Below are 9627 nucleotides of genomic sequence, written 5' to 3'. Positions count from 1 at the left end.
TTCTATCAAGGATATATATTTTTTAAATATTTATATTAGAAAATAAAAAAAATAAAAAATACCATTTCCCTGTCTATTGAGCCTCGATCCACGGCCTACCAAAAAAAAGGCCTAACTCGTTACGGGCTTATAAGTTCAGTCCAAACAATTATTATACGCACGCAAGGAACGGAGCTGTTTAATTAGTACCACGCACAGGAGGGGTACTATAAAACAAAACGTGGCTCCTTGTTGCAACTCATATTTCTCGTGGCTTATTGGCTAAGATCAACTACAGTATATGTTCTTGTCAGTTTAATATATGTGCATCCGTGAGCTATATATCTACTTCTATATTAAATTTATTTTCTGTGGGGGAGGACCCATTATAGTTGCTTGCCATTGGGACCCTCACTTGTCGCCTACGCCTTGCATTGCAGGCTAGGCCAGCGCACCCCCAATCAAATCAAATTCAATCATTGATTCATCGTTTAACTGGAAGAGCGGTAATTGTTTGTTGCCGCTATGAGGCCTGAACATTTGTGCTGCTTGCAACCTGTTCCTGGGCTTAGATTGCCACCCTTGGTTGGCTCTCAATTGATAGGCACGTACTATCAGTTGCTGGGCGTTTTGGAACACCCAAATTAGGCCACTTTGACGGCCCAACTGCATCCTTTATTTCCATTCCTGTTCGTTTATTTCCAAGCTCTGAATTCCAAATACTTACTCTTCTCATGAAAGAAGAGAAACTTTAAATTCTGGAACAAATAAAGCAGGACCCTGCTTCTTCAAGTCATTACTTATTGGGATTTCTTCTTGAACAGCACAGGGCTATAATTTTTTTTATCCTACAACTTTTTTTTAGCCTCAAGGGCTATTATTATATTGAAACTGAAATGGGCTGTCATCATGCATCAGGAAACACAGCAAAAGCACCAGTTTAAGTAGCTATAGATTGCGGCAAAAAAAAAAAAAAAAAAACCGGTCAATTCCTTTCAAGGTCATACAACTAACTACTGAGATCTTCACCTTCCCACTACCAAAATTATGCGTAACACTGTAATATTTTTAGCGAACTTGATATCAGTTAAGGTATTTGATTTTCTGCGTAAGATAACTCAACGAGGAGGAATTGGCAAGAAACGAAAAATGTTGATTTTGTAGTAGTAACAAAACTATTCAACATTTGTTCTATGATTGCCACTTCGCTAAGTTTATTTGGAGGACCGAACAAGTCACCTTTGGTTTACATCCTCTAAGTAGTGTTTGCAATATGTTTGGTTTATGGTTACGTAGGATTGATGTAATACTAAGAAAACAAATTTTGGTTGGTGCGGGTGCATTATGTTGGGCACATTGGCTAAGCCAAAATGATGTTTTTGACAAGAAAAAAGTTGACACTTCTATGCATGTTATCTTTAGAGCTACTTACTATATGTTGATAGCAAAAAATAACACGGCTAAGATTTTTTTTGTCAACAGCAGATGTTCCGGTGTTTAGGTCATATCGTCACCGGAATATCCGGTGGGTAGAGTAGGTTAGTGCGAGTAAATCTTGTAGATCTCCTAGAAAATAGTCTGGTGAAGCATCTGGTGAGAGCGCCTGATTATTCGGTGAACACAGATAGTTTTTGCAGAGGGATCAGATCTCTTGTAAATTGTTCCAGCGAAGCCTCCAGTGTAGACACGTTGTATGCCAGAACATCCGGTGTTCATTAAGTAGAGTTTAGGGTTTCAGCCTGGTTGATATCGCCAGATGTTCCGGTGGTCATTGTTCTAACCTGACCATCTGGTGTTCAGTCCGAGTCTGACTCGATTTTGATTTTTAGATATGTTCAAATTCTTTTGGTAGTTTTGACCAAACAAGGCTTGTGTAGGTAGGTTTTACGGATGAGAAAGAGTCATATTCCTATTTTCATAAGGCTTGTGCAATCAACAGTCAATCGTCAAATTTCTGCACCTACCTTTTGTTTTCCTTCTATTTTTGCCACCTAAGGTAGTGTAGACACCGCCATGAACACCTAGGGCTTGCCGAAGTTGGTAATTTGTTGCTTTGCTCGTAAAGCATCCGTGCTATATCATTCTAGTTCAAAATTCTTTGCTATTTTGTCTTGTAAAAGAGTCATGTGTTGCTGTGAAAAGCGATAGTTATTAATGATTTGTGTGTTGCGCGGGTTGCTAAATCTTGCGCCAACATAAGTTGGCAACTCCGCTGGGGAATGAGGCTTCTCCATCACTGCACCAAGGATTTTGGTAGGCAACTCCCTGTTGTCCGACCATAGCTAATGAGGAGGCCAAAATCAACCCCGACAACATCATTGCACCAATGCTCAAAGAACTACCTAAAGATGACCGCCGAGCTACTGAGGCTCAAAAGCGGGATGTGGAGAAGCTGATGCTTGCATTCTATCAAAAGACAAGACAAGGGGTGATTAAGAAGAGCGATCCAATGCCGATCATCTACACAAAACTAGAGGTGAAGCCCAGTGTAAGTGATTCTCCTCATGCTTTGCAAGAAAAAATCATGTATATGGTTGATCAATATGTAGGTGCTGCTATGTGTAACAAATTTGGTGCATTTGCTAAAGGTTTATATCGATCACTCAATAGCCGTTTTGAATCTATAACTCTTGAGATGCAAGGTATTAGAGATACACTAAAGCAACCCCTATCGCATGATGCTAATGCTTCAATGTCTAGAATTGATAGTAAAATTCAGCAAGACCTTTTTGATTCATCAGCAAAATTTATACAACCTATGCTTATACAACAAGGCACGCCGATGCAACAAATTCATAGCCAAACTAATACTCTAGGTTCGGCTAATATTGTGACATCACCGCTTACTACACTAAATTTTATTAAACCAAAAGTCACGTCATTTGTTTTTCCAGTGACAAATAATTCATCTAGTATAACTAACTCGGTTCCATATGCAGCTAGTCAAGGTAGCCAAGTTAATGAAACTTCAATAAGCATGCCGATAGTTCCATATAATACTGTAGCATATAGTACACCCCCTATACCTCCACAAGGCTATGACATCCCTTATGGTCCATTGCCAGAAGCTTATTATAATATGCTTCCACAAAGTACTCTATATATGTAGCCTGTAGTGTCGTATTCTCATGATACATCACAACCACAACCTTTTAGGTAGGAACAACAAATTAATGCAACTCCTACTCAGCCCACGGCCGAGAACCTTTGAAGCATGAAAGTATTAGAGATCAAATGGCTAGTCTTTTGAGGGAATATTTTAGGGTAAAACCTAAGGGTAGAGCATGTGTTTATCAAAAATCTTATCCTAGTTATTATGATACAATTCCATATCCTCGTGGGTTTGAAGTGCCTGATTTTGTTAAGTTCAATGGGGAGGATGGTAGAACCACAATAGAACATATAGGACAGTTTCTTGCACAATGTGGTGAGGCCGGTGGTAATGATGCTTTCAGGTTGAGACTATTTCCTTTATCACTTTCTGGTGATGTCTTTACTTGGTTTACTTCGTTTGCACCGAATTCTATTCATACATGGGCACAACTTGAGCAAACGTTTCATGAGTATTTTTATACCGGAGACACACAGCTGAGGTTGATACACTTAACATCAGTTACACAAAAATATAATGACTATGTCTCTGAATATATTAGAAGATTTAGAGATACTAAAACTGATGTTTTAATGTGGCGCTCTTCGATAGAGATCTTGCGGAACTAGATTTTTCTGGTTTGCTTTCACATATAAAAGAAAGGTTAGAGGGGTAAGAATTTTCAGATGCGAACCAAGCATTACAGCAGGCTCTAGCTCAAGAAAGTCATGCCAAAGAGTACAGAAAATTCTAAAAATTTAGTGAGAAGAATAAAGTTGATCATCATGGTACGAGGAGGGTGTTGATATATGTGTAGCTGAGTGGGCATGGAAGTCTAAGTTTAAACCATTTGTATGCTCCTCTTTGAAACCGACTCCATAAAAGAATTGGCAGAAAGAGACAAAATTCACATTTGGTGTTTCTACATGTGATAGGATACTTGATCTTTTGCTACAGGAAAAATAAATTAGTTTACATCATTATCATGTCATTCCACCAGTGGAAGAATTAAAGAAGCATGCATATTGCAAGTGGCACAATTCTTATTCACATGCTACTAATGATTGTAATGAAGGACGATTGAAGTTTGCTGAAAATTCAAAGATGAAGCTAGATTGTGATTCATTCCTTGTCAACATGGTGAATTTTGAAGGCAAGAAGGTCTTGATTCGGCCAACTCAAGCCAAATCAACTAAAGGCAAGGAGGTGGTTATTGGTGATATTGTGAAACCAATGATGATCAAACCGAAGAGCCCGAAGATTGATCGTTGGAAAGTGAATGAAAACAAGAGCAAAGCCATCAAGAAGCTTGAAAAGCCAAAACCCATATTCAGCCCACTTTTGGCTAAATATGAGAGTGGCAAAACCAGCCAAAGGGGAAGCAACCAGCCGAATACTTTCAAGCATCCAAGATCACCTTTGAAGCATGAGTTCAAAGGGAGAAAAAGGCAATGAAAGAATAATATTATAGCAGCTTCGTTTCCTCCTTTCGGGCCGCCAATGCCTATGATGCGGGGGCCTCCTCTTGTGATGTTTCCTCCGTGGGGTTGGTGTGGACCTTGGGCGCCACCTTCTATGCCATTTGAGTCATTTCATCTAGGGTGTACAACACCAAGGCATTCAACATTTGATAGATTATCTCATCTTAGACAAGACCAGTTTGATTCAAGAAATCGGTCAAATGATTAGAGGGATAGAAGGGATGTTAAAAAGTTGTACCATGTGAAGGATATGGGTGTTTAAAATGAAAAACCAGATCTAAATCAGAGGGGAAAACAGCTGGTTGCTGAGGAAAACAAAGTTCAAAAATAATTGGTTAATGGTAGTTTGAGTGGTAGCAACAAAGAGGAAATTGTTGGTACTGATCCTGTGAGTAAAATGGCGCCACCTACAGTAGTGCAAAATTCCATGACGCCAAAGATCAAAGGAATTGTTTCTATGGCCAAACCGATTGGTAGTTCAGATGAACAAAAGGTTGAAAGGAAAATATCCTTGCTGCTTGGAACTAAACCATAGCCCCGATGGTGTCCTCGAGGTCTCTCACACTCCCAAAAGAGAAGGTTGTAGAGATTACGCAAGCAAGAATTGGGGGAGGCTCAAACTGAAAAGGTGAGAGATGAAGTATTTAGTGAAATCAAGCCGATGATGCCTATCCGGAAAGAATGGAGAGTGAAGAAAGTTGAAGTGCCTGTGGTGACAACTAGTGATGATGAGGATGACATGCTAGAAGACTCTCCGATGATTAGAGATGATACTCCACCCTATGATGGTATGGATGTTAATATGGTTTTTGTTTTACCTTCAGAATTTTGAGCTATTGATGAGGAGGTTGCTCAATTAAATCTTGATCCGAAGGAAGCTATATTTGGGAAGGCTAAGGAATCATGCCAACACATGAAACCTGTTGTATGTTAAAGGGCATATTGAAGAAATAAGACGATTTTACTTGGGGGGAGGGTAGAACAGCAACAAGCCTTTGAGGAGATAAAAAAATACTTGTCATCACCTCCCATACTTAGGGCGCTTGAAGCTGGAACTCCATTCCAGTTACATGTTGCTGCACAAGAGACGATGATAGGTGCTATCCTCACGCAAGAAAGTGGATGGAAGGAATATGTGATAACTTATTTGAGTCGGCGTCTCTTGAAAACAGAAACAAGGTAAGTGTTTATTGAAAAATTATGTTTGTCCTTATATTATGCATGCATCAAGTTGATACATTATTTGCTTTCTAGTACTTATGTGGTTGTATGCCAAACTGATGTTATTAAATATATGTTGCAATGGCCGATTTTTAGTGGTAGAATCGAGAAGTGGGCATATGCTTTGACTGAATATGATTTGGCTTATGAACTATTAAAATCTATGAAAGACCAAACTATAGCTGATTTTATTGTTGATCATCGTATTGATAATGATATGTTGATTGGTGTTTTTGTGCGCATCCATGGATATTATGTTTTGATGGCTCGGCTTATAGAGAAGGTCGAGGTGTTCGTATTGTTTTAGTTTCACCTAGAGGTGTTGTTTTTTAAATATCAGTTCGCTTAGAGTACTTTTGTACCAATAATTAAGCCGAGTATGAAACTCTCTTGTTAGGTTTATAAATTTTAGAATCCATGGGTGTGAGAAATATAGAGGCATTTGGTGATTCATTATTAGTGGTATATCAGGTTTCGAAAGTTTTTCAATGCTTTGATGGATCACTAAATAGCTAGGATAGATGTTTAGATATTATAACAACTTTGGATGATTTTACCATCACTCACATATCTAGAGAAGAAAAAATGAGGGCAAATGACTTAGCGTAGCAAGCATCCGGTTATCGAATAAGTAGAGGGATGTTCTTCGTGTTAGAAAAACCATTGTTAGCTTGTGCTAATGCTTCTTTGCCTGAACAATAGGGGGGCGGTTTGATTTTGCCAAAAGAATCAGGTCTGTCCACACCTAGAGATTGGAGGAAGCCGCTAATCGAATATTTAGAAAATCCTAGCTCATCGGTAGATAGGAAAATTGGGTGACAAGCTTTAAAGTATTTGGTGTTGGATGGTGAATTGTATCGTCGAACCATAGATGGGTTGCTTCTAAAGTGCTTATGTTCAGAGCAAAGTAAAATTGCTACGAGTGAAGTACATGAAGGGATTTATGGTACACATTAGTCGGCTCACAAAATGAAATGGTTGTTAAAGAGGGTTGGTTTTTATTGGCCGAATATGTTAGAAGATTGCTTTAGGTATTACAAATGATGTGAAGCATGTCAAAAATTCGGTAATACACAATTAGTTGCTGCTTCTATGTTGCATCCTAACATTAAACCCTGGCTGTTTCATGAATAGGCTTTAGATTTTATCGGCTAAATTTATCATTCATCTTCCAAAAGTCACTGCTCTGTTTTGGTTGCTACGGATTATTTTACAAAGTGCACTGAGGCTGTTCCATTGAAGAATATGACACATAGAGAGGCAATCAAATTTATTTTGGAGCATATCATTTATAGATTTGGCATTCCGCAAACTTTAACTACCGATCAAGGTTCTTATTTTATTTCTCATCAAGTGCATGAATTTGTTGAATCATTTGGGTTTAAGCTTCTCAATTCCTTACCTTATTATGCTCAAGCCAATGGACATGCCGAGTCAAACAATACGACTTTGATTAAGCTCATAAAGAAGAAAATAGCGGAGTATCCAAAAAGATGGCACGAGGTTTTGAGTGAAGCATTGTGGGCTCATCGCATATCTAGATATAGTGCTACTAAAGTTACTCATTATGAACTAGTGTATGGACAAGAGGCTATTTTACCCATTAAGGTAAACCTTGGCGCTTTAAGGGTGGCACGATAAAATGACTTGTCAGTCGTGGATTATTATGATGCTATGATGGATAGGATATATGGTATCACCGAAGAAAGATTGAGAGCGTTGAGAAAGATAAGTTGAGAGTGGCCAAAGTTTATAATAAGAAGGTGAAAATATCATTTTAGATTGGGGACTTAGTATGGAAAACAAATTTTCCCAAGGGAACAAAGAGTGGTAAATTCGGAAAATGGTCTCTGAGTTGGGAAGGGCCATACAAGGTAGTAAAAATAGTTATAGAAAATTCTTATATAGTGCAGAATTCGCAGGGTGAAACATTTTCTAGAGCTCTCAATGGGAAGTACTTGAAGAAATATTATCTAAGTGTTTGGAAAGATGCTTGAGAGAGGGGATAGATATGCAAGGCTGATGTAATTTGCCATCGCCCTAAGAAGCATAATTGTACGTGGCTGATGTAGTTTATCATCGTCCTAAAAGCATACAGGTATGGTTGGTGCATTGTTTATCATCGTCCTAAGTAATAGCTGAAAATAGATAATGAGTTGTTCATGATTATTGTGCATAAAGGTGTTTTTTGGTACGCAAGCTTTATCAAGAAACAAGGGGCATGTGTTGATAGCAAAAAATAACACGGCTAAGGTTTTTTTGTGAACGCCGGATGGTCCACTGTTTAGTTCATATCATCATTGGAATATCCAACGAGTAGAGTAGATTAGTGCAAGTAAATCCTGCATATCTCCTAGAAAATAGACTGGTGAAGCATCCGGTGAGAGCGCTAGATTATCCGATGAGTTCATGTGGAAATTCTGCATAGAGTTTGGTTCTCCTAGAAACCAGTCCGGTGAAGCATCCGGTGAGTTCAAGTTGAAATTCTGCAAAGAGTTTGGTTCTCCTTGAAATTAGTCTGGTGAAGCATACGGTGAGAGCGCTAGATTATTTGGTGAACACAAATAGTTTTTGCAGTGGGCTCAGATCTCTTGGAAATTGTTCCAGTGAAGCCTCTGGTGTAGACACGTTGTACGCCTGAACATCCGATGTTCATTAAGAAGAGTTTAGGGTTTCAGCTTGGTTGACATCGCCAGATGTTCTGGTGGTCAAAATTTTATTCTCACCAAACCATCTGGCATTTAGTCTGAGTCCGACTCGATTTTGATTTTTAGATTTGTTCAGATTCTTTTGGTAGTTTCGACCGAACAAGGCATGCGCAGGTAGGTTTTACGGATGAGAAAGAGTCCTATTCCTATTTCCATAAGGCCAAGTCCAAGCCACCCTTATAAATATTTGAGGGGGTGAAGGCTGATTGCAATCAATAGTCAATCATCAAATTTCTGCATCTATTTTTCATTTTCCTTCTGTTCTTGCTACCTAGGGTAGATTAGACGCCACCATGAGTACCTAGGGCTAGCCGAAGTGCTTCACGTTGGTTCTTTGTTGCTTTGCTTGTAAAGCATCCGTGCTACATCATTGTAGTTCAAAAATCTTTGTTGTTTTGTAATGTAAAACAGTCGGGTATCACTGGGAAAAGTGATAGTTATCAAGGATTTGTGTGTTGCACGGGTTGCTAAATATTGCGCCAACATTGGATCCATTTTTTGGGCATTGCTACAAAAGGAGGAGGAGCGAGGTACTATGCACATTGCATGCCACCTTCCGGAGACTGCCACAATGAACATCTTTGCCTAGCACGGATGGAGATTTAGCAACAAAAATTATTTTTGATGTTATCTCCTTCCTTGTTTGCTAGAGGAAGAACTTTGTCATTTGTTAGTGGTTTATCTAACCAATTACAACAACTTTGTAATAAATATTGGCTATCTTTAGATGTAGAGGCTAAGTCATTTTCATTATCGTAATAAAATAAAACTCCATTTATCTAGAAAACACATGAACAAGCTAAACAACCGATGAAGATGGCAAACAAAGGCAATCAGAGGGAACTTGTGGAACATGAGAAACATGTTATGTAAAAAACCATCATTAGTGACACAATATTTGTGACGGCTAACTAGAACACGTCACTAATGCATTATTAGTGATGGGTGCAATGGTGACCCGTCACTAATGTGTGGCCAGAGCTAGGATTCGATCAAGACATGTCACTAATGAGGGGTCATTAGTGACAGTGAGATAACGTCCCGCCACTAAAGATATTAGTGACGGTCACTTCAAAGCCCGTCACCAATGATGTACTCATTAGTGATGGGTAGAGAAGACACACATCACTAAATGTAGCCTGGAGAG

At 38.9% G+C, this 9627-nt stretch overlaps 1 non-coding gene across 1 annotated transcript; it reads left to right on the top strand.

Moving 5' to 3' along the window:
- Positions 1 to 240: 240 nt before the first annotated feature.
- On the top strand, positions 241 to 439 carry LOC133889892 (U2 spliceosomal RNA). Its single transcript, XR_009903971.1, has one exon. It is a non-coding gene; the product is annotated as a U2 spliceosomal RNA (small nuclear RNA).
- Positions 440 to 9627: the final 9188 nt, after the last annotated feature.

The sequence above is a fragment of the Phragmites australis genome, chromosome 13 (genome assembly GCF_958298935.1).
Source record: "Phragmites australis chromosome 13, lpPhrAust1.1, whole genome shotgun sequence".
Taxonomy (NCBI): Eukaryota; Viridiplantae; Streptophyta; class Magnoliopsida; order Poales; family Poaceae; genus Phragmites; species Phragmites australis.
This window is presented reverse-complemented; position numbering and strand designations above follow the sequence as displayed.